Source organism: Myotis lucifugus, unplaced genomic scaffold, assembly GCF_000147115.1.
Source record: "Myotis lucifugus unplaced genomic scaffold, Myoluc2.0 scaffold_85, whole genome shotgun sequence".
Lineage (NCBI taxonomy): Eukaryota > Metazoa > Chordata > Mammalia > Chiroptera > Vespertilionidae > Myotis > Myotis lucifugus.
The window spans coordinates 3,484,244-3,510,679 of NW_005871133.1; the positions used below are offsets into that span (position 1 = coordinate 3,484,244).

General features: G+C 44.0%; 1 protein-coding gene and 1 pseudogene across 2 annotated transcripts in view; one reads left to right on the forward strand and one right to left on the reverse strand.

The window, feature by feature from the left end:
• The window catches only part of GALNT16 (polypeptide N-acetylgalactosaminyltransferase 16), an 81,102-nt gene that overhangs the window by 24,848 nt on the left and 29,818 nt on the right, over positions 1–26,436 (forward strand). The gene's annotated exons all lie outside the window — the stretch shown is intronic.
• LOC102442057 lies at positions 10,355–10,790 on the reverse strand (annotated as a pseudogene).

The window sequence follows — 26,436 nt, forward strand, 5'->3', positions numbered from 1 at the left end:
CCCCCTTCCCCACCCCCCAGGCCTTAGGCAACCCACTAATTTTACTTTGTGGTTTCTAAGGGATCTCCCTTTTTAAGACCATTAATATAAAAGGCAATCATATTAATGTGTGGTCACCGGGTCTGCTTCTTTTCCAGTCACATGATGTTTTGGAAAGGTCATCCATGTTGTTAGTTTGGATCAGTAGTTTTATTCCTGTTAATGATAAATAATTGTAGGGAGAGACCTTCTTTTCCTTATTCATTTGCCAGTTGATAGGCATTTAGATTGTTTCTATCTTTAGACTATTATGAAGACCTTTTAAATATTTAATAACTTGTTATGAAAAATTTCAAACACCACAAATCCCCACAGATCAGCTTCAACATTTAACATTAACATCCACCCTTCTGTTTCATCCAGACCCCTCCCAACTATCATATCATTTTACTCTTTAACTTCTTCCTTTAAGCATATGAAGTTTTATTTAATTTTTAATAGGTAGTATGTTCATAAGATTTTAAGATCAAATAGTTAAAAAGATATATAGTGAACAGTTTCACTCTGGAAACTTCTATTCCCCCATCTGCTCAGTTTTCACTCAGTGCCATTCAGCTATTCTTATTTTTATGTATTTTTCCAGAATGCATATGTAAGGAAATATAAATCTATAGTGTTTGCCCACTTTTTACTTAAAGGGTAAGCATATCTATTATATATCCTGTCTGTTCCTTGATTTTTTTGCACTTAATCATATAGCTTAAAAATCTTCCCATATCAGAAGATCGTCAGTTTCTTTATTCTTTTCTTTTTATTTTCACAGCTTTATATTGTTTCATTGTATGGATGTACCATAACGTATTCCACCAGCCACCCACTGGTGGACATTCGGGCTGTTTCCAGTGTTGTTTTTTACTATTATAGGCAATTCCATCATTTCTCATAGTAGGATGTCTATAGGATAAATTTCCTAAAAAGGACTTGCTGAGTCAGAGTATATGCCTTGGTAGCATTTGTAATTTTCATTGATTTTTCTCTCTTTGGAAGTTGTAGCAATTTATATCCCACCAGCAGTATACACAAGTATTGGTTTCTATCGCCTCACCAATGGAATGAGTCATTCAACTTTTTAACTTTTACATAATAGTTCTGTTTTTTAGTTCTTGCCTCATTTTCTTTCTCTTCTTATTTTGCTTTAGTTTATACATTTTTATGTAAAAAATTTTTGAATGGGTTATTCCCTGCACACCTTGAATCATTTTTAAGGCATTTTGTTAACAATCCTTTTGGGATATAATTCATATACCATACAATTTACGTTTAAAATATACCCTTCAATGGTTTTTAATCTGTAGCTCATTTTTAATGCTCATTTCTAATCTTTAAATTTTTATTTTTATTAAATGCTCTTAGAAAAAATTTTTTTATTACGGAGGTTATACCTATTCAGTCCAAAAAACTTGGAAGAAAAAAAAAACACCAAGAAAAATAACCATAGTGCCATCATCTAAAGATATCCACTGTTGCCCAGCCGTGGTGGCTCAGTGGTTGAGCATCGACCTCTGAACCAGGAGGTCATGGTTCGATTCCCAGTCAGGGCACATGCCTCGGTTACAGCCGATCAATGATTCTCTCTCATCATTGATGTTTCTATCTCTCTCTCCTTCTCCTTTCTGCTCTGAAATCAGTAAGAATATATTTTGTAAAAAGATATTTACTGTTAATTCTTTAAAACAAAAATGATACTAAACATATATACTATGCTGAGGTTTGCTTTCATCACTCTCAGTTTTTTAAAAATATATGTTTTTATTGATGAGAGAGAGAGAGAGAGAGAGAGAGAGAGAGAGAGAGAGAGAAACATCACTGTGAGAGGGAAACATTGATCGGTTGCCTTCTGTATGGGCCCCAAACAGGGACCAAACCGCAACCCAGGTATGTGCGCTGACCGGGAACCAAACCAGCAACCTTTTGGTGCACAGGACGATGCTCAACCAACTGAGCCACTTGAGCCAGGCTCTTTTTCAGTTCTTTAAAGTCTCTCACTTATGTCTTCGACCTCTAGGTCTGTTAATCAACATAGTCATCATTCACGGTGATAATAATAGAAATACTAATGATAATACTCTACGTCCTGTGAGCTTGCTGTGTGCCAGGCACTGCGTGTTGCACACTTGACTCGGTCTCAGTTATTCCTTGAAATAATTTGGTGATATTGGTACTTTGCTCATCCCCATTTCACAGCTAAAGAAACGGAGGCTTAGAGAGGTTGAGTAGTTTGCCTAAAGTTAAACAGGTAGCAAGCGAAGGAGCCAAGGCTTGAATTCTTATCTGTGTGGCTTCAGAACCCCTGGTCACTCAAATACGTCTCAGATTAAAGACATTCGGGACTGGTTCCAAGAAAATACCCTTTCTGGGGAAGAGTCAGGAGGACACAGGGGTTACAGTCCCTCAAGAGCAACTTTGGGGCTCACCACCACCAGCTCCAGAGGGCCCACTCTGTCTTGGTGGGGGCGGGGGGGGGGGGCTATCTCAGGTCCATCAGCTGCATTTGCAGGATTTTCTGGTGGTGCGTGGCCCCCTCTCTGCTCCTGGAGGGCCTCCCCCTCCTTCTGCTACCAGGAGGGGAGCGGAGGGAGGGAGGGAGTGCGGGATGTGTTTGTGGAGAAGTGGCTAACATCGCTAGAGGATGTGGGGGCCCCTCTGGCAGGAGTCATGTTGCAGCTCTCCCAGCCCCAACCTGTTGCGGAATTATGAAACAACAGCAGAAACACTGCACTCTGCCTTCATGAATGCCCTCCTGTTCCCCTCCCTCACTTCCCACATCCCTCCATGTTGCAGCCTCTCAGACTTTGGGGGTACCTCCCCCAGGTTTAGCCAAGCCAAGTAGCAGCAGGAGGCTCATGACTGTTAGCTAGAACAGCAGGTTGGCTGTTTGGTTGCCGTGGCAACAGTTCTTGTGAGTAAGCAGTCCTTGTGGCAGAAGACAAATTAATAAGCCAAATTCCGGGGCCCAGGGGGAAGATCTGGTGGAGGCTGTATTGGGGACATTCTGTGGCCCTGTGGTATAGACAGAGGGTGTGATTGATGAGGCTGGAGGCTTTTGTCCTGCAGAGGTTTGTCTCTGGGGATGGGAGACCCATCCTGTGTCCTCAGAGATGCCGAGGCTCAGCTCTAGGCATCACCCAAAGCCAGGGCCTGGCACTTCTGCCTCCAGCTTTGGTGCATTAGAGCAGCCCTCCCTCTGAAAACAACGGGAAAGTCTAGACAAGGTATTAGAACGTCTGTGTGAGGTTGAGATTGAGGTGGGCAGGGCGAGTGTCCACCCCTGGGGACCCATTACGTGGCGTGTGGTGGCCTGGGGAAGCGGTGTGCTGTTTCCGAGTCTCTGTACTTAGGTAAAATCGAAAAAGTCCTGGAGAGAGTGGTTTGTGCTTGCTGTGCTGCCTCTCGCCTTCCGTTCTGTCTCGATCCACTCCAAGCAGGTTTTGTCCCTACCGTTTCTCTTCAGTGCTCTTGTCAAGGTCACCAATGACCTCCCTGGGCCTAGATCCCCTTGTTACCTCCCAGTCCTCATCCTTCTTTTCTGTGAGCTACTTTTTCTTTTTAACCCTCACCCAAGGACATTTTCATTGATTTTTAGAGAGAGGAGCATGGAGAGAGAGAAACATTGTTCTGAGAAACATCAATCCGTTGCCTTCCGTGCACCCCTGTCCCGGGACCAGGGATTAAACCTGCAACCCATGTACGTGCCCTTGACCGGGAATCAAATCCACAACCTACCTGTCAGTGTGTGGGACGATGCTCCTACCAACTGAGCCACCCCAGCTAGGGCTCTATGAGCTACTGTTGCCGCTGTCAGTCACTCTCTCTTTTTCTTGTCCCTCTTGGTTTCTGAGAGACCAGAGGTGACAGCCATCCCCTCCCTTTCTCTGTAATGGGGCTTCCTCTGTCTCCTCTTAAGACACCAAGGTGGCCATGGATCAGGATCTGAGGGAGCTACTCTCAGGTGATGAAATGCAAACAGCCCCAGAGGCAAGATGAAGGGATGCACATCCAGAGAGAGAGCTTTCCTTCCTCAGCTGGACTTCTCTTTTCTCAGTCCCCTAGTGGCCGCTTTCAGGGACGGTCATTTCTTATGGTGCTGCCATTTGCCACAGGTGATTCAGACATTTACACACACACACACACACACACACACACACACACACATCAATGCCAAAATAAGCAAATGTACAGCCTTGGCGGTGAACCCCTCTGCCTTCCCGAAGAGCTTTTATGTTTAAAGCATTAGTGTGTGTGCCACATACACCAGCACACCAGCATACACATACATATGTACGTCCCAGTACACCCAAGCATGCCCATGTACATACATGAGCACACCCATGCTACTTACAGACAGGCCCATGTGCACACATACAGTGCAACCATGACTCATACAAGCATGCAGACCCGGAACGGGAAACCCTGACCAGAGTCAGAACCGGAGTGAAGCCATTCTCACCCTTGCTGTCCCTGGGCTCAGGGCTGTTGGGGATGCTGTTGCGGCCAGGGCCACCTCCAAGAGCTGCTGTTTTCCCAGGAAGCGAGGTGACATTCTCTCACCTCTGGGAAAACTGTTCTTGCTTTTGCCCAGCATGATGGGTGAAGCTGGCAGGAGAGGCTTTGCAGGTAGACTGGGGGGATGGCCACTGAAGCATCTGTAGGATTTTCACAGCATCCACTGTGGAGCTGGAGGGAGAGTGGGTTGGCCTTAGACATGACCTTCTGGGTTTCACTGACTTTTGAAGGGCTTGGGAGTCCGTTTGGGGCCCTGGGAAGAGGGCTGAGGACTAGGCTGTTGGTGGGTGGTAGGAGGTGGAGGTGGAGGAAGGGCAGTGGTTCAGTGTGGAGTCCCTGAACTGCCCAGTGGCAGAGGCCAAGGGCATTGGCCCACCTCTGAGAAGGCCAGCTAACATGAGGGCAGAACCGAGAATGAAAGCCACATTCTTTTAAAAAGATTATTAGATTTTTACAAGTCACAAAAGCAGCACATGCCTGTTTTTATGAGTGCAATAGTACAGAGAAATAATTTCTAAAGAAAAAGTTAAAACTCTCTCTCCCTGCCCCTTCTTCCCACCCCTCTCCAATCCCATCTCCCTGAGGTAAACATTAACAGCCTGCCGTGTAATTTCCTATTCTTTTTTCTATGATCATAGAAATGCATATATACATACATAGCTAGCTCTCTCCTTTGCCCTCTCTTTACACAGAAAATGGAATTGTACCTTACAAATGATTCCTCAACTTGCTTTTTCCCTTAAATATTGGGGACATCTCTCCAGGACAGTGTGCTTAGATCAACCTCCTCCCGTGGAATGGCCCTCCCACAGTTTGTCTAACCATTCCCCAGGAACAGGCATTCGGGGCGTCTCAAGTCTTTGCCAACACACACAATGCTAAACAAACACTATTATATGCAGGACTTTACATACTCGTGCCTTTAGTTCTGTCGCGTAAGCTTCCAAACTGGGATTTCTGATGAAAACTCTGTGTATCTTAAATGTGAATTTACCTCGCCAGATTGGTTTCCAAGGTGGTGGAAACGAATACCTCTGCTGTGTTTCCTGTATCCTCACCGGCTGTGGAGATCATTATTCTTTCTTCATTTTTGCCCATCTGATGGATGAGAATGGCATCTCCCTTTATTTTCATTTTCTACTGATCAGTTGTTTGGTGTGTTCATTGGAAATTTGCATCTCCTCTTTAATGGACTGTCCATAGCCTTTGCCCGTTTATTATTTGGATTGTTTGTCCTTTTTCATATCAGTTTGAGGGAGTCTTAGCATATTTCAGGGATTAACCTATTTTTTTTTTTTTTTTGCTCAAACAATAGAGTTTTCATTTGCATAGTTCTAGAAGCTGGAAATCCCAAGATCATGGTGTTGGCAAAGTAAGGGATTAGCCTTTTATTTGTCAAACATGGTATAAATATTGAGGTCTTACATGATATATCATTTGTCTTTTGAATTTAATAGTATTTCTGCCATAGGAAAATTCTTAACTTTTGGATAATCCAGTCTACTTTTTTTTTTTTAATGGCTATGTATTTCCTACCCTCTTTAAGGGTCTTCCACACTGGATATTGTGCTAAGGTTTATTATAATATTTTTATTGATTTTTATATTTATATTTTAAATTAATCTGGGATTTACTTTAGTATCTATCATGAAGTGAGAGCCTAATTTTGCTTTATTCCATATAGCCAGTTATGCCAACACTATTTATGCCAAAGTACCTTTTCCTCACCAAATTAGAATGCCAATTTATCATATACTGAGTTCTTGTATGTATTATTTCTAGATTATATTCTGTCCCACCGATCTGTTTGTCTTATGCTCAGCCAGTACCAAATTGTTTTTTTAGTATAGTGGCTTTAGAGCTCGTGTTGTTGTTTTTGTTTTGTTTTTTAGAAAACTTGTCAAAACAAATTTTATTTTTTTTCAAGTTACAAAAATATGTGCATGTCAAAAGTACAGTCTAGTTCATAGAAGAGCAGTTCTAGCCATTTAAAAAATGATACAGAATTTGGAAAAAAACAGTTCATACACAGTCTTAAAACATTCAATTCATGAATAGTGTACAACCACTTAATTTACTTATTGCCAATTATATGCAGCTTTACCGAGACTGCTCTCCACGAAGGAAGGGCAGTGTTGGGCACTCTGACTGTGGCTGTTAAAGCTGTGGTTTTAAAAAAGCCAATCCAAAATCAGCCAGTTCATTTTGAATAAAGAATAAGTTTTGATTTAGTACTATAAGTACAAGTGGTTTAAATTCCAGTTCCACCCCTCCTCCTATTTAATTCCATTTTGTTAATATATAGAAATATAATGTGTTGTTTGGGAGAAAAGTAAATGAATTACTGGTTTTCAAATAAAATGATAAGAAATTACTTATATGCATGCATATAAGCATAACCAATGGACACTGACAGTAGGGGGGTGAGGGCATGTGCTGGGGGGTGGGAGCAGCCAGGAGAGAGGTCAATGGGGGATAAAGGAGACATATAAGGAATTTAAATTTAAAAAAAAGATAAAAATAAAAGTAATATTTAAAAAAAGAAATATTAACTTTGAGCTGCAATGTGCAAAGTTGGTACATCTAGCTTAAAAACATTAAAACAACAAATTCAAGAATGAAAATACATTTAAAGTTTAACCAAAAACGGAAACTATATTTCTTTCTCTTTAGATGTTGAGACATAAAATGAATCAGTTTGTTCTTTTGAAGTTTATGGGCTAATGAAGATCTGCTGCTCTCTGTTTTCTTGTTAAAAAGACAAAGTCTTAACCACATAACTAGAACATGTTTTAAAACAAATCTATTTGCTCACAATGCCATATAAAAGAACAAATCATAAAATTAAGTAAATGTTAATGAGTAAAAAAAGATAATGTAGTTCACCGTGTAAAACACAGGAAAGAAATTACTTACTTTGAGGGTGGATAGCACAGAGGAGACTTTTGGCCTGAAGTTGACATGGAAGACTTAGAAGTTAAGGGTGTCCCACCCTGGCCAATTACTCAGTGGTTAGAGCTTTGGCCCGCGGACAGAAGGGTCATAGGTTCAATCCTCGGTCAAGTTGTTTTGTTTTTGTTTTCGTGTGTGTGTGTGTGTGTGTGTGTGTGTGTGTGTGTGTGTGTGTGTTTTTAACTGAGATTTTTTAAATAATTTTTTTCTTTATTGGTTAAGGTATTACATATGCGTCCTTATCCCCTCATTGCCCTCCCCCCCCCCACTCATGCCCTCACTCCCCTGTTGTCCGTGTCCATTGGTTTGGCTTATATGCATGCATACAAGTCCTTTGGTTGATCTCTCCCCCTTACCTCCACCCTCCCCTACCTTCCCTCTGAGGTTTGATGGTCTGATCAATGCTTCTGTGTCTCCGGATCTGTTTTTGTTCATCAGTTTATATTGTTCATTATATTCCATAAATGAGTGAGATCGTGTGGTATTTATCTTTCTCTGACTGGCTTATTTCGCTTAGCATAATGCTCTCCAGTTCCATCCATGCTGTTGCAAATGGTAAGAATTCCTTCTTTTTACCACTATGTAGTATTCCATTGTGTAGATGTACCACAGTTTTTTAATCCACTCATCTGCCGATGGGCACTTAGGCTGTTTGCCGCTATGAACATAGGGGTGCATATGTCCTTTCTGATTGGTGTTTCTAGTTTCTTGGGATATATTCCTAGAAGTGGGATCACTGTTAGCTGCAGGTTTGATCCCCAGCGGGTTTGAATCTCTGGCTCCGGTTGGGGCATGTGTGGGAGGCAGCCAATCGATGTGTCTCTGTCACATCTATGTTTCTCTCTTTCCCTCCCTCCTTATATCCCTCCTCCCTACCTCTCTCTCTAAAAAATCAATGGAAAAATATCCTCAGGCGAGGATTAACAAAAAGAAGAAGAAGCAGTAGTAGTTCAGGGTGTCCCAAAGAGAGAGCAATGGCTTTGTTTCCAGGTTTCCTGGCAGACCCTGCTGCAGGGTCAGGTTATTGCTGACATTTCACCTCCATAAGTTCTTGAATAAATTGAGACTTATATTGGTGATAAGTATGAGGTGAACTGGAAAAACCTTTTTTTTAAAAAAATATATTTTTTTTATTGATTTCAGAGAGGAAGAGAGATAGAAACATCACTGATGAGAATCATCGATCTGCTGCCTCCTGCATGCCCCTCACTCAGGACCGAGTCCACAACCTGGGCATGTGCCCCCTGACCAGGAATCGAACCATGACCTCCTGGTTCAACCGCTGAGCCACGCCAGCCGGGCTGGAAAAACCTTTAAAAATAATCTTTAAAACAGAAGTGATAGTCATGACCCTTTGGCAATACTTATTATCTTAACAAGTACCAAAAATTTACCATTTGGCCACCCCTCCTAACTTTTTGGGCAACCTTGTGATTTCTTTCTTTTTTTGTTTGTTTGTTAATCCTCACCCAAGGATATTTTCCCATTGATTTTTAGGGAGAGTGGGAGAGAGAGGGAAAGACAGAGAAACATCGATGTGAGAGAAACACACCAATTGGTTGCCTCCTGCACAAGCCCTGACCAGGGCCTGGGCTGGGGAGGAGCCTGCAATCGAGGTACATGCCCTTGACCAGAATCTAACCCGGGACCCTTTGGTCCACAAGCCAATTCTCTATCCACTGAGCCAAATCAGCTAGGGCAACCTTGTTATTTCTCACTCCCTATTCTCCCATTAAAGCTGTTACCATGCATCACCTAAAGTTATAAACCTGGAGCTGCCAAGAAAAATCTTTTTAGCAAGTTTTGCTTTTAAGTCACTGAGTATATCCAATACTCAGGTATCAACTAAGAACATGTTATACCGCTCGAGTAGATTAATTCACTTCATAAGAACATGTCAACATAGAAAACATTAGGTAACATGAAAAAAGACCACTGAACATCTCTACCTAGGATTCTAATATGTCAGAGTAGTTATGCAAACCAAAAGTAGAAATTTTTTCATTGAACTGATTTGAAAAAGCCTTATACCAAAACTGTATTACGAATGTTTACTGAAAATAGGTATGTGTTCCACTACAAAATTAACCTAATAAAAAAAAATACTCCACTTCCTCTCAGAGAGTTATGTTATGCTGACCTCCTGTAGATAGGATTATAAAAGGATTTCATTTTTGCCGAGCTGGTGTGGCTCAGTGGTTGAGCATCGACCTATGAACCAGGAGGACACAGTTCAATTCCCAGTCAGGGCACATGTCCAGGTTGTGGGCTGGATCCCCAGTGGGGGGTGTGCAGGAGGCAGCTGATTAATGGTTTTTTCTCATCATTGATGTTTCTCTTTCTCTCTTCATCTTCCTTCCTCTCTGAAATCAATAAAAATGTGCTTTAATAAAAAGGACTTCATTTTTGCAATAGGCTGGGCTCACAGTGAAGTATGTTAGTACAGAGATCATGGGTTTATAATATTGCTATAAGAATGTCATTAGTGAAATGTATATAGCAGCGGTTCTCAACCTGTGGGTCGCGACCCCTTTGGGGGTCGAACGACCCTTTCACAGGGGTCGCCTAAGACCATCGGAAAACACATATATAATTACATATTGTTTTTGTGATTAATCACTATGCTTTAATTATGTTCAATTTGTAACAATGAAATTGGGGGTCACCACAACATGAGGAACTGTATTAAAGGGTTTCGGCATTAGGAAGGTTGAGAACCACTGGTGTATAGGGCATGTAAAAAACTATCATTAAAGCCATTAAGGGCAATAGCCCAAACTGGCAGGTGCTAGAGAAGGTGCTGCTAGGAATTAAAACCACAATGAAATTAATTAATTCACATAAAACTGTGTTGCTGAAACTACTGGACCAAAGGAGAATGGACTTTTGCCCACTCTTGAAAACGGAGGCAGGCCCTGGCAGTCTTCCACACAGTGTTGTCAGGAGTAGTCTGAGCAGGAAGTTCTGATTGAAGAAGGGCTGTCTATTTCCATCAAGCCTCACAGCTCCACTGGTCACAACAAGAACCATACTCTGGGCCAGGGTAGCTTGCTCATGACCTGGTTGGCAATCTAACATATTAACCTGGAATTCAGTGGAAGGTCACACCTCAAAAAGATCAGTTAAGGCTTCCAACCCTGTAACAACACTTCCATTCCTATCACAGTGGCCCTGTCCAGATACAGTGGGTCAGTGCCGTCTACTTCTGTCCAGTGTCTCATAGTAAATATTGGCAAATTCCTCAGCAGCTCTAATGCCTCGTCTGCGTAAGTTTTAGAATCCACAGCCACGGCCATCGGGAAGCCCAATGGAGGAGGTGGTGGTGTCATTACTTCCTCATGTGTCCGGCTCCCTCTGCTTGGGAGGCTGGCTTGTGGCTCCTCAGAATAAAGGTCACGGGCACTCCTTCCTCGATACCCTGCTGTCTCCCTGATTCCAGGCTTTTCCAAATCTTCTCATACTTTTAACCTTTTTTTTTACACCCCACGGCTATCTTTCTTTTTGCCTAGTTCTAACGGCTGCCTTTCTCCGAGTACCTTCTCTGCTCCGAACTCGGCTCTTCTAAGAGTTTTAATAATTGGCAAGGCAAGTCTCTTCCGTTGTTTTTTTGCTTTCTTTTGGGGGGTTGGGGAGCAGAGGGACTAGAGAGAGGCCGGGCTCTTTTCTGATGTTTGTTCTTCCAGATGAACTTTAAAAATCTTTTTTGTTAAGATGAAAGCAAAGAGAGAGAAAACGAGCGTTGTTCCCACCGGAATGGCATCCCTGTTAGTCTTCCAGGAATATGGAAGCCCCGCGCCTGCCACCGCTCAAAGGCTCTTTTAGGCACCTACTGGCCTTGTGATCCTGTGAGTACATAGCAGAAAAAGACAAAGGCAGCGTTGGCCTGAGCTTAGGACTTTCCCTGTGCAGAATATTGTTGTGGTTTCCCCTTGGAAAATAAATGCAAATACATATTTGTAATTGAGTTTATTGGGGTGACATTGGTTTGCAAAACCATTCAGGTTTCAAGTGTACAACTCAGTAAAACATCATCTGCGCACTGCATCATGCACCCATCGCCCAAAGCAAAGTCTAAATCATATTGCATTCATAGAGTTTGGTGATTATGTTTTGGTTTAAAATGTAAAATGGATCAGAGATAAATTTGTGTTGGTTAACATGCTGCAAAAAACACCCTGTATATGCCTCTTTGGGTATGTAGGTAAGCTTTTTGTTCGTTTGTTGTTGTTGTTTTGTTTGTTTGTTTTTTAAATATATTTCTTTATTGATTTCAGAGAGGAAGGGAGAAGGAGAGAGAGATAGAAACATCAATGATGAGAGAGAATCATTGATCGGCTGCCTCCGGCACACCCCCTACAGGGGATCGAGCCCGCAACCCAGGCATGTGCCCTTGGCCGGAATCGAACCTGGGACCTATCGGTCCGCAGGCTGACACTCTATCCACTGAGCCAAGCCTGCTAGGGCTCGTTTGTTTTTGTTTGTTTGTTTGTTTTTAAGAGATACCAAGAGGTAGAGTTGCTGGATAGGAGGGCGTGCACATTTAACATTCCACTAGCTACTGCCAAATTGCCCAGCCCTCCATGAGGCTGTCCTCCCAGGCGCTCAGCAGTCTCCCTCACCTTGTCAATTGGCCCCTGCATGGTTCTCAGGCAGCATAAATGAGGTTGGTTCATGGTACAGCTGTTTGAGAGAGCTATTTAAGGGAGTGGACAGCCAGCTTGGAGTTGGCACAATACTCCTGTATCCCACCCCACCATCCCCTCCCTGCCCCATTCAGCCATCTCAAGGCATCATACAAAGTAAGGATTTCCCTTACTTTGGATTTCCCTTCTGGTTCTTTTTCCTGTTTGTGGAACCCTCCCAACTCTAATGCTTTTCAGCAGTACTCAGTGTGCAAGAAATTCTTCCTAAAAACAACAACAAACAAACCAACAAGAAAGAAATTCTTCCTTGGCATCATCTTCTCTTACACACACACACACACACACACACACACACACACACACACACACTCACACACACTGCTTTAGAAGTGCTTGCTGTGTGGCAGTGCCCTGGAAATGCTGAGCTAGATTCTATCCCTGGCTTTGTCCCTTTTTTCAAAATCTATATTTAATCAGTTTGGTCCTAAAGGGAATTAGCTTAGTCAGGGCTCCAGTGAGTGCCAGAGGCTTGGGATGGCACCAGAGGTTCTGAACCTGGAGCCCAAGAGTGGACTTCAGGGAGTGTGTGAACCTCCTCAGCCGCCTACAGCAGCGTGTGGGTTTATGGGTGCTGCTTTTAACGGGGTCTCAGAGCAGAGATGTGTGACCGCTGTTCGCCTCCACCCCAAATAGGTTAAGAACCACTGCCACAGGCACAGAGTAAGTAGCTACTTCAAAAGCAGGCAAAGTAAAAAAATGGCATTCTAGAATCTAGGGAGGGGATCTTAACAAGAGATGCTCGGGGAAACTGAATGCAAACTTTTGTGTGAATACACCTGAGACGAGGACACAGAGATGGCATTAGATCGCCAAAGAGCTCAGAGCTTCCAGATTTAAGAATCATAGGTATGAAGGCTTAATGATGTTAAGGTATTAATGTCATCTGAGAGGGAATATTTGTAATAGTAATTATTTTCAAAATGTAAATGCATTTAGTTTGTAGCAGAAAATCTGGAAAAGTCTTCTGGAAATCTTCTAAAATTCATCTACAATTCCAACACCCAGAGATAATAACTGTTTGGGTGCTTTTTTTTAGTTTAGTTTTTTTTTTTTTAGAATGTCTGGTATCTGTCTATTTCATTCTCTCTCCATATATACATGTGTAGTATATGCAAACCTAGAATCATACTGATTTTTAACATGATTTTTGTCTACATATTATTTTATGAGCACCATCTCTTATTGTTGTTTCCTAAAACTCTTTTTTACTGTTTTATGTGATTTCAACCAAATCTTATGTAGAAGTCTAAAATATAAAATAGATGAAAGATGAGAAGTTCTAGCTAGAGTACAGGGAGAGAAGAAACACAATTTGAAAGCCACTGCTTTCAAAACATGAGGTTTTTTTGTTGTTTGGTTTTGCTGCAAAAAGCTTTATTGCTTCATTTGGTCCAATGCATGGGTGAGGCTTCAGGGTGGTTAAAAGAATGGCTAGTAGTTTCGGGAAGAGGCTCAGGTAAAAGCCAGGCACCCGGGGATGCAGAGGGGCCTCTGAAAGCCTCTGGGCTCCAAAGGCTCCTAGTTGTGCTTGAAGGTGAGCCTTTCGAAGAGATACTCGCCCAGCCTGGGGGGGGGGGGCGGCCAGCTGCGGATGTTAGTCAGGTGGTGGCCCATCTTGATGAATTTCACCTCCTCATCCAGGAAGTGGTTCTTCCGGAAGTCACAGAGCTGAGGGTCTGTGCGGGTAGAACCCAGGGCCTGCAGCACCTGGTTCAGGTGCTTTTCCAAGGCCAGGAAGGTTTGCATGACGTCCTGAGTTTTGCCCCACTGACCTTGGGAAGGCTTCAGCACGTCTGGGAAGAGAATGCGGCCACCGTGCTTGTTTTGCCCCTTTAAGAGATGCTCAGTGCTCTGGCGCTTCTTCTCCGCCAACTCGCCAACTCGCAGAAGAAGTGGCCCACACCCTCGAGCACCACATCGTGGTGGTGGAAATAGAGGCCCAGAGAGAGGTAGGTGTATGGGGCCTGCAGATGCAGGTTGGCCAGGTAGTTGACCGCAGCCTCCAGCCTGGTGGAATAATTCTGACCAATTGGGAGCTCATGGTTGTTTGGCAATAAGGAGTTAAGGTAGAAAAAAAAATGGGGTGTTGGCTGGTCCTAGAAGTGGTTCTGAAGGTGGTGACTCGATAAGATGGAGGAGAGTGGCCCGAGGCTGGAAGAATGGGTGTCCCTGGGTGTGTTCTGTCCAAACACTGTTGAAGCAAGAGACAGATCTGGGATCACAAGGGCACTGCCTCAAAACATGACTTGTAATAGCTATATTCTATTATTGGATGTGTAGGGTGACCGAATTTAGCAAATAAAAATATAAGATGTCCAGGTAAATTAGAATTTCAGATAAACAACGAATAATTTTTTTTAGTACAACTATATTCCAATGTGAATTTTAGATAAGCAATGAACAGGTTTTATTTAGAATAAGTATATCCCATGCAATATTTGGGACATTGTTATCCTAAAAAATGTATTTGTTCTTTATCTGAAATTCTAATTTAACTGGGTAGCCTCTATTTTACATGGCCACCTTATGATGTGCCATAGTTTATCTAACCAAGCTTCCATTGTTGGGCATTTAGATTGTTTCCAATGTTTTACTGGTATAAAAAATATGAAGTGGTATATGTTTGTACCCACATCTCATATACTTATCTATATATATAAAAGGCTAATATGCTAAGTGTCTGACTGTCCGACCAGTCACTATGATGTGCACTGACCACCAGGGGGCAGACACTCAACACAGGAGCTGCCGTGATGCACACTGGCCATTTACAGAGACATGGCACCACGGACCTGGATAAAGCAACACTCGGCTTCCCCCAAGTGGGACACAGGCCCCGCCACCACCCCAGAGTGACAGCCCACCAAATTGCAGCCGACACTGCCAAGACCCCATGGTGCAAAATGTGGCCCACAGCCCAGCCCAGCCCGGAAATGATGGCTGTGGGTGCCGGGTAATGATGTCATGTAGCAACGCCTGGCCTCCTCTCCCTAGTAACTAGCTTCCTTGGAGTTTCTTCAGCCCAGGAACACAACTTGCTTTATAGCCAGGTGGAAACATTTCACACTATAACCAAATGTCTGTGAAGCGTTTTCCCCTGCCTCATCTCATTTGATCCTCACAGAAGTCCTGGAGTAGGTAGATAGGAGACTCGGTGGAATCCTATTTTCTTTTCATTAGCTGGAAAACAGAGATTTAGAAAGCTTAGAAACTTGACCCGACTGAAAAGAAATGGTGGACCCTGAAAATGACTTCAGGTTTTCTCACTGCGCATAATATAGTCAAACACTGCTGCAGTTAAATATTTTACCCTTTGTTCTCCCTGCATGGTCTACAATAATAATCTGCTTTGTGTTGATATTTACTGCTGTGTTGCTGACAATTACCTGAAAGAGAAGTTGGGGTGCTTCACTGGGCTGGAAAAAGTTTACCTAATTAGAAAGCAGGTCTAATTAAGCAAGTTTATTCTATATATATAAAAGGCTAAGTTGACTCGTGTATGCACCATATATATAAAGCTCTCGCTGGTACCAATCGCACACATGTGTTTCGATCTGTCATTGTTGATCATGAATTTGGTTGACACTTCTATTACAGAGAAAGGGCAAATAGCGATATTAAAATATTTCTTCTAATTAATTTCCTTTCAATGTGCACAAATTTGTGCACCTAGCCACTAGTTATTTTATAACATCCTAGAATTATAATCGCTAGACAAAGGTTGTAAACATCTTAAAGGCTTTTGATTTATTTGCAAATTTGTTTTCCACAAAGGAACTACTCCCAAGAGCTATGTATATGAGCGCCTGTTTTGGGAGGGTCAAATATGCATCAATCCATTACTAGTGGTTTATGTTGGCTTGGCTTGCTGCCCTGGTGAGCCCCTGAGATATTAAGCTTCAGTGCTGGCAAGTTTGATTGGTGGAGTTCAGGGTGCCCAAGAGGGGGTGGTTAGTCCAACACTATTGGGGTGTTTTGGGTCAAGGGTCAGGGCTGATAAGACAGGGTAGAAGTGTGTGGGACGGTCAAAGGAGAAGAGGTCACAGTGACAGCTCTCACCAAGAAGTAGAAATAAGCTGTAAAAAGGCAGGCTCACTGTAAGGCATTCTTTTTAGTAAGCAGCCTGTGTTCCATAAAGACGACTGTTCCAAGGAGGGGAGAGGCTAGAGAGGAAAAGTCTCAAAGGGCTTCTTTTTTCCACTTAAAAAAATAAAAATGACATAAACATCGTAATAACCGAAAGGATGGAAAATCACCCGTAATCTCTCCATCCTAACAAATCGCTGTTTTTATTTTTCAGTGTTCCCTTCTTGTCACAGTCCATAATTTTTACATATCTGCAATCACAGAGCATATGCAATTTTCATCCTGCTCTTTTCTCTCATTATTGAGCAAGCATTTTTCTGTGCTGCTACAGAGCTTTCATAGTTACTATGGTTAATGTTATTTTTTTTTCCTTGGTTTCACAGGTAATAATTATTCATTAAGACAAATCAGAACATCCAGATAAACAAAAATGGAATCACAATGCACATAATAATTTATAGCCTGCCTTTTTGCACTGAACTGTGGATGGTGAACATCTTTCTTTGTTTAACAGAATACATTTCTATGTCTTTTTAAATAGTTGCAATGTATTCTGTTGAAGGGGTGTACCATAATTCATTGACCTGATTTCCTATTACTGGAAATCTAGGGGGGTTTTTTCCTCGACAATCTTTTGCTACTGTAAATGGAACCCATTTTTAATCATTTCCTTAGGACAGATTTCTAAAATTGAATCATAGGTACACATCTTTTTCATACTGGTAAATTTACCTCTAGAAGATTTATACCAGGTTATACTCCCTGTAAGAATGCATAAGAGTGTACTTATTTCCCCACAGCCTATATCAATTATTGTAAATGGTTGCCATATATTCTTTTCAGCTCACAGAACATAATTTACTTACTTATTTCCCTACTCTTGACATTTTGATTGTTTTCAAATTTCCAGTCTTATAAATAAGACTGTCACGAACATCTTTACGCCTAATAATTGTCTATAGTTAGTTATAAGATTAAAATAGGAACCCTAAATGAGTGGCACATTTACACATGTCACTCCCCTTCCAAAGGTTAAATTTAATTCTTCTGGGTGTATGGGAGATTTGGGGCCCAATTGGCAGCCTACCATGGTTAGGGGAAGATAATGGACAGAATGAAACAGAAAAGGCCGTGGGCCAAAAAATATAGCACTAGAAATGTACTGCCAGACTGTTTTCCAAAAGGGTACTAATTTAATAACCATTCTAGTGGCTTAAAAACAATTTAATGTAATATTCAAAGATATTAGTCAAGGAAGAAAACCACTATCCACCATTAACCCACAATAATGTCATTCCCACAAAGGACTCTTTAATCACAATGAAACATCCATTTCTGTCCCTCCCAGGCCCAAAGCTAGCATGCCCATCTGCCTAGTTCAGGCACTTGGCAGGAGCCACCAGTGGGGCTCCCAGGTTACCCTGCTTTCTGCAGCTCCCCATGCTAGAGAGCCTTTGTATTCTTTTTTTTAAATGTTGGCTAATTCATTCTCTATTTATTTCCTGGAGCAAGTGTGATGAGAGAACTAGAGGTTTAGGTAGTCAGAGAAGAGCAAGGACCAAGGTCATCTTCTGTGTGTGGCCAGGAGGGTATGAGATGAGAGGACCGTTCCCAATTCTCTGGGCGACGCTGAGCCTTTGTATTCTTACCTCCTATGAAAACCTCAAGACCCCAGAGGGAGGAAGCACCATTTTTATGACAATCAGAGCTGCTGACCTCTCCTTTCAGTTCCTGGGGAACCAGGGTCTCTGGAGCACAATGCACACACCCTCTTGATGTAACACACTGCTGAGCACCTACTGTGTGTCAAGCACACTGGCAGGTCACATAAGACAAAGCGTTCAGAGGTCCTCCATGATCTGCAGTAAGTGGGTACTGAAGACTGATGGAGTGAATGGATGTTGTTACAGATCACTTAATGTTCCAGGTGGAGGAGCCCTCAGAGATCATCTAGTTCCCTTTTTTTATGTTTTCAGATTTTCCCCTGATTATTTGCTTGTATTCGAACTCTTCCAGTGGAACCCTCTCTCACCCCCAACACGGTTGTTATTTGATCAGGATTGCACTGAGTTTGTAGATGAAGTCAGGGAGGACATATCTTTATATCACTGAGAATATATGAAGAACATCCTATATAATAAAAGGGTAATATGCAAATTGACCAAATGGGGGAATGACCAGTTGCTATGATGTGCATTGACCACCAGGGGGCATATGCTCAATGCAAGAGCCAGGCTCATGGCTGGCGAGCGCAGCGATGGTGGTGGGAGCTTCTCCCCCCCGCCCCCCCCTGCCCCCGCGGTAGCAGTAAGGATGTCCTACTGACATCCTCCGAGGGCTCCCGGATTGCGAAAAGGCACAGGACCACCCCCCCCCCGCCCTCCAGTGCACGAATGTCATGCACCAGGCCTCTAGTCCTATATAATAAAGTGATAATATGCAAATTAACCCTCATGCCCTCACAAGATGGCTGCCTACGACCAGGCCATCAGGGGGTTAGTGAGGGACAACCAAACAACTGAACAAGCAGGCTGCATGGGGCAACCAGGCCAGCAGAGGGGTTAGTGAAGGACGACCAAACGACTAAACAGCAGGCTGTGTGGGGTGACCAGGCCGGCAGGGGGGCTGTGAGGGGTGACCAGGCCAGCAGGGGGGGGCAGTTAGGGGTGACCAGGCAGTCAGGCAGGTGAGCGATTAGGAGCCAGTGGTCCAAGGTTGTGAGAAGGATGTCCGACTGCCGGTTTAGTCCTGATCCCCTGGATCGGGCCTAAATCAGCAGTCGGACATCCCCCAGGGGTCCCGGATTGGAGAGGGTGCAGGCTGGGCGTAGGCGACCCCCCACCTGTGCATGAATTTCATGCACCAGGCCTCTAGTATATAATAAGTGGTTTATTTAGATCAGGGGTCCTCAAACTACGGCCCGCGGGCCACATGCAAATACAAATATTGTATTTGTTCCCATTTTGTTTTTTTACTTCAAAATAAGATATGTGCAGTGTGCATAGGAATTTGTTCATAGTTTTTTTTTTTTAACTATAGTCCGGTCCTCCAACGGTCTGAGGGACAGTGAACTGGCCCCCTGTTTAAAAAGTTTGAGGACCCCTGATTTAGATTATCCTACAAACATGACACAGTCATTGTGTTGTTGCTCATTAACAATTATGGTTCAGTGCCCTGTGCAACAACTGCAGTGAATGTGAGTTTCCATTGGTCCCAGCATGTGCACCTGTGATGCACCGTGATTAGGTGACTTGTGTCTCTGATTTCTCATTGAATAAAACTGCATCTTTGGTACACCCCAGAAGTAATCAAAAGGCTCTATCCATTAAAAATATTAGTATTATTCCTGCCTCAAGATGTTATGACCAGTTTTTGTACTGTGTCTAAATAAAATGCTGGGCTGCAGGGAGAGGTGCCAGTCCAGAGGCATGGTCCCTCTCGAAGGACCAGTTGTACCTGCCCGCGAGGTGGCCCTCAAAGAAAATCACTCATAAGGCAGGCTGCTATTTCCCAATTCCCTTACCCCTCCTCCTTTTTCTTTTTTGCTTAATCTGATTTTAAAAGTCAGCTTCTGTTATGCTTTCTCCTATTGGTAGATAGCACCTGTTTAATTATTAGTCATAGACCATAGGAAATGTATTTCTACAATTGACCCACAAACCAATAATATACTGCATCAGCTACTATTCTTTTTACAAATATATTTTTAGTGATTTCAGAGAGGAAGGGAAAGAGAGAGAGAGTGATAGAAACATCAATAATGAGAGTGAATCATTGATCGGCTGCCTCCTGCACTCCCCACAATAGGGATTTAGCCCGCAACCCAGGCATGTGTCCTGATCAGGAATCGAACCCGTGACCTCGTTCATAGGTGGACGCTCAACTCCTGAGCCACACTGGCCAGGCTCAGCTACTATTCTTTGTTCTAAAAAGTGTTATAAACTGAGATGCCCAGCCCATGATCAGGGTCTTGCTGAGTTCTAATGGGTTGAATTTGATCCTGGCCCAGCTGGTCCCGACTTCAGTGGGTGAGGCAGGAGGCTGTCACCACCCTTGAAATAATCATACTGTATGTGTTCGTGTGTTATAAGGCCCATTATTCTTTTTATTTTTCCAGTTAATATCTGGCAGGTTCAAGTTCAATAGACTCTGAAATGAAACACCTGAAGTGCCAGGCTAGCGTATAAACATTGACATATTACACTTGCGCTACTAGAGCAGAACGGGTGGTGACCTGCGCCATATGTTGGCCAGGAGGGTGTTGTTGGGGCCCAGGGAGCCTTGGGGTTGCCCGCCTCTGCAGTTTATGGACTGGTTTCCTTTCTTGCAGCTGCAGAACATGGCAATGTAGTGTGGGGGGCTGGTGCCATCAAACAGACAGGAACCTAAACAGGCATCGGCTTTGTCTCCCCCTTTTGCTATGATTGCAGCAAAAGTCATCAGAACCCTGAGGGTGTCCCTGGCTGGGAAGACCAACGAGGGCCTGGGCTGACCCAAGGAAATGTGGTTGTTTGCTTTTCGGTCTGAGTAATACAAACTCTTGTACTTTTCATTTTTTCCATAGCCTCCCTAGCCATAAGCAGAGAAGTTTCCATGCCCGTGTCAGGCCAAGAGATGACAGGCCTGGGCAAGCCCCCATGTGAGCCATGAACTGATGCTCTGACCCTGAGCCCAGGAGGGAGGCAGCCTCCAGGCTGCACTTGTCAGGACCTGGTTGTGTTCTGGGCACCAGTGTCCAGCTTCCTTTGGAGCCAAGGGACCCAGAATTGGAAGGGAGGTGCCAGGCACATCTGGGCCCACGAGTCGTTTGAGGCACACAGAGGAAGCTTTGTGCTTAGGCTTTGCAGCCAGACAGCCTCAGTTCTAGTCCCAGCCCCGCCCCTCGGCCGCTGTGTGACCCTGGGCATGTTGTTTTACCTCTCCAGGCCTCGGTTTTCACCCCTAGAAAATGAGAACAGGAGCATCTATTTGGCAGGGCTGTTTGGAGTCAGAAATAAGCACCTAGTGAAGCCCCAGCTCAGAGCAAATCCTCAGCAAGCAGTCAGCACTGGCTCATTTCTGTAGAAAAGGCCTAAGTCTTCATCATGCTCTGCAGAGGTATGGTTGGGCAAGTTTCGGGTACCCTTCACAGACCGAGGAATGCTCTGCTCCAGCTGGGTAAACTGATAAACAAGTAGAAACTGAGCTGTCACACCATGCATTCCCTAGGCAGTGGCCGGCAAACTGCCCTAGGGTGAACCACCCTTAAGTCCCTCTTCCCTAGGGGTCCTCTGGGGTGGGAAGAACATAGGAAATGAGACCTGGGGACCCTGGATCTGAGCAGAGACCATCTGGAATGGTGGGCCTGATGCCTGGGCCAGCCTTGAATAGAGGACCCTATTTGGCTGAGATCCCTAAGGGAATGGGCAGTGTACCCCCTCTTTCCTGGTGAGACCACTTGTGTCATAAAACTGTGGAGTCATCAGCGCTCCTGGAACAGTCAGGTCATGTGGGAAATGTAACTGGGAGCCCGAGGTAAGCTTCCCAGGCGGCTCCTACCCTGTGCTGCCAAGTATGTAATTAAACGAGAGCTCCCTGGGCCTGTGGGCATAGGTGGTGCAAGGTGCTGGTTTCCATAGCAGCCATGGAAACTCGCTGAGTTGCAGTCAGCTCTGCTAAGGGTATAGCTCCGGGTCAGTACAAATAGACACCAAACAGCAGACTCATGGTGAGGGTCCTTGGAAGGGGACCAGGGGAGATGGGCTCCAGGGACCCTCCTGGTTGTTGGTCCTGTGATTTCACCCACCCGTGACTAGCAGCAGCTCAGCCTTGGTAGCGCACTGGAGCCTCCCAGAGAGCTGTAAGAACTCCTAGAGCATGTGTCCCACCTCCAGAGATTCTGATTTATTCGGTCCTGGGAAAGGCCTGGACATCAGGATTTTTTAAATCTTCCCAAATGATTCTAATGTGCAGCCAAGGTTGAGAACCACTGGCAAAAGGCGGGCGAGCTAACAATAAAATTACAATTTATGTGCCGGATACTGTGCCGAGCACATTGTCTACATTCTCTTCTTTAATTCTCCCAGAATCCCCATTTTTCCAGGTGAAGAAGCCTTCTCAGAAAGGGTAAGAGCAGTGAGCACTGGCGTTCTATTCCAGGGCTGTCAGATTTCAAAGCCCAGGCTGGTAATCCCTATAATAACGGCCTTGGAGGCGATGTGAAGAGGAAGATGGGGACAGGTCTGGGGCAGGCCCTAAGTGAGTTTCCCCGTCCCCAAACTGAGGTTCCCGGCCCCGTGCCACCCTGTGGATAGGAGGAACACTGGCAGGCCAAGTGGGGTTGGCTACTTCCCCAGAACCCAGTGACTCATGGGGAGGCCCTGGGGGACCTGCCTTTTCATTTGGGAAAGGTGGAACCTGAGACTTTGTGCTCAGAGAGATGGCGGATCATGATTCCCTACCATTCCCAGCTCTCAAAATGAATGGCAGTCTTTCAACTTCAGACATAGCATCAGATGAGATTTTTGTTCCCAGGGGAGTGGTAGGGAATCACATTTTATTCTCCAGGTGTTTTGGGTTTAAAGCAGACTCAGGAGGCATCCATAAAATAGGACCAGAGCCTTTATATTTGCAGTTCCATTGAAACTCAGCGAAAGGCAAACCCAGCAGGTACCTGTTTTACTGGCAGTAAAAGGAAATTGGACAGCAGTTATTTAAAAGGGGGTCTGAGTTATTTAAATCTAAAATTTAGGGGTACATGTATGTTTTAAAAGGAAGTTTACAAGGCCTGGGGATTTGGGTTGAACAGCTTTTTATGAACATGACATGGAAAATATTTTCCTTTCTTATTTTAAACCTTCCCCTTTGCTGTTTGTTTTCTAAATTTAGAAGTCAGGAAGAAATATGCAGATCTAGCTAGAAAAAAAAGTGAAGCAAGTCAGGCATGTTTCAAAGTTTAATTGAAGTGACGGACTGAAAAGAAGAATCTCCAAGAAGAGAAATAATTCTTCTCACTTTATAGAGCAGAGTCATTATTTCAGCTTAAACAACTTCAGATGTGATTGACCTTATTGGACATGGAAGGGCTGGATTTGGCACTTCCCGAAAGAACAAAGTCTGGAGGGGAGGCAGCTGCCTAAATGTCAACCAAGGATGCGTAGGGAAAGGCTGGAGGGCTGTGGGAGGTTCATCAGGCTGTCACTCATCGACTCCCCACCCTTGTTCCTGGCCATGGCAAGTCAAGGGCCTCTTAAGTTGTGGTCCAGATGGAAACCCACCCACCTCCCCCCGACCCCCAAAGCCTGACCACAGAACTGCTGGCTGGGAATGCCCCACCCATCTCCCGGCTCAAGTCACTGGGCCAGATGCCAGAGACCAGCCTGGTATCTTGGAATGAATGGCTGCCACCTACAGCATGTCATTGTGATTGATGGCTCATTTTGTTTCTGATTTTGTTTCTCACTTTTTGATAATGGTTTTCTATTCATTGAAAGGACTAAGGACTGACATCTCTGAACTTTTGGTCATTAGAGAAGAACATTCAACTGAAACTAGTTTAAGAAAAAAAATAGAGCCCTGCTGGTGTGGCTCAGTGGTTGAGCATCTACCTATGTACCAGGAGGTCATGGTTCGATTCCTTGGTCAGGGCACATGCCCGAGTTGCAGGCTGGATCCCTGATGGGGGGTGTGCAGGAGGCAGCTGATCAATGATTCTCTCTCATCATTGATGTTTCTATCTCTATCTCCCTCTCCCTCTCTGAAATCAATAAAAATATTTTTAAAAGGATACATACATACATAGATTTTTTTAAAAAACCAAAGTAGTCCTAGCCGGTTTGGCTCAGTGGATAGAGCGTTGGCCTTGGACTGAAGGGTCCCAGGTTCAATTCCGGTCAAGGGCACATGCCCAGGTTGCAGGCTTGATCCCCAGTTGGAGGCATGCAGGAGGCAGCCAATCAATGATTCTCTCTCATCATTGATGTTTCTATCTCTATTCCTCTCCCTTCCTCTCTGAAATCAATAAAAATATATTTTTTCAAAAGAAGAAAAATATCCTTGGGTGAGGATTAAATAAATAAATAAATATTTTTAAAAACAAGCCGAAGTAAATTTGGAATGGGTATGACTGACTTCAAACAATATCATTAGAGCTCTTTCCATCTCTTGGCTCTGATTGTTTCTTCTTGGTTTCATTTTCCAGACAATATTTTTCTCTCTTTTTTTAAATATGTTTTTATTGAGTTTAGATATAGAGGAAGGGAGAGGGATAGGGAGAAACATCAATCGGCTGCCTCCTGCACACCCCTTACTAGGGATCGAGCTTGCAACTCCGACATGTGCCCTGACCAAGAAGAGAACCAGTGACCTCTTAGTTCATGGGTTGACACTCAATCACTGAGCCACACCAGCTGGGCTATTTTTTCTTTTTTTTAAATGGACATATAACAATATGTAAGTTTCAGGTGTTCAACATAATGATTTGATATTTATAAAGGATGTCCCCCAAAAAATGTTTACACACTTTGAAGAATTATTAATTCCAATGGGTTAAATCTGAAAAGAAAGAAACATCAACTGAGCTATCAGCTATTAAAGTGTGTATACATTTTTGGGGGACACCCTGAACATTATTGCATAACGATCACCACAATAAGTCTAATTAACATCCATCACCACACATAGTTACAAATCATGTTCTAGTGATGAGAATTTTAAGATCTATTCTCTTAGCAACTTTTCACATATACAATACAGTAAGTCCCCATGCTGTACATTATATAGACAAGCTTTCTCCATGTGATTGGCAAGAAGCCCCTCGCCTGTCAAACTCAGCGGTGCTGATAAAAAGATCTTACCTTATAGGAAAGTCTCAGGGAAGATCCTCATTGGCTCAGAGTTAGTCAAATGACCATTCCTGAACTAACCTCTGTGTCTGGGGGTGCAGTGAGAAGATCAGCCTAGCCTGGGTCTTGTGCCCACCTCTGTGGAAGTGATCGAGGTGGTGGTGGGATAGGGGACAGTGATTGACAGCTCTGCCAGGAGCATGTGAATAGGCAAGGAGATCCCTGAGGCAGGCAAAAACTACCTTGCCACCTCCTTGGTCCACCTCAGTTCCGAGTGTTGTGTTAGACAAGAATGTGTGTGAGGAGCGGGGGGTGAAGATGCTTGAGGTCATGATGGCTCATCGTTCATGTGTTCATCAGCCATTGTGTTTGAGTCCTGTGATCACTCAGGCACTGTTCTGATCTTTGGGATCCAGCATTAAATAAAATAGATAATACATGTCCCAGTGAAGTTTATACTCTTGTGGGAAGAAACAGTCAAAGAGATAAAATAAATAAGCAAAATACACACAGAATGGCACACAGTGCTGTAGGAAAAATAAAACAGGGCAGGAATAAAGCAGATAGGGAATCTGAGGGTGGGTCGGGTCACAGTTCTATAGGTGATGGTGGGGCAGGTTCACAGAGGCCACATTTGAGCAGAGCCCTGCAGGGGTGAAGGAGGGAGCCATGCAGACATCTGGGAGAAGAGCCTTCCAGAAAGAAGTCAGAAGGAACAAAAGGGCAAAGGGGAAGGGTGCCAGTGGCTCAAGGAACAAGGAGGTGAGTGTGGCTGGGGCAGAACCAGAGAGGGGTCAACAGTATAAGCTGAGTCTAGTCAGGTGACAGGGTGCCCACACACAGTCTCTTGGTCACTGTGAGCTCCAGGGCTCTTGCCCTGAGGGACAGTGAAAGCCACCAAAAGTCACGTGATGTGGCAAAGGATCCCACTTGTTTGCTGTTTTCTCCTCGGTTGATTATCAATATGTTGGGAGACATTTAGGTGTTCATTCATTCATTCACTCGCTCACCCATTCATTCCTTTATTCGGCAAATGCCTGCTCAATACCTACTATATGCCAGGTGCTGGGAGCTCAAAAATGAGGAGCCCACCATCTAGTGGAAAAGGAAGAGAAGTAAATACAGATGTCAGAGCCGTGTGATATAAAAACTCCACAGACAGCCTCAAGTGCCCTCACCCCCTCCAGAAAGGGCAGCAGTGGTGGTTCCAAGTGGCTCCAAGCCCAGATCTCAGGCTGATCCAGATATAGCTTCTCATGGTCCCACAGCCTAGAGCCACAGGGTGCATTAACCCCTCGCATGCCTATGTGCTAAGTAAGCACCATGGATGG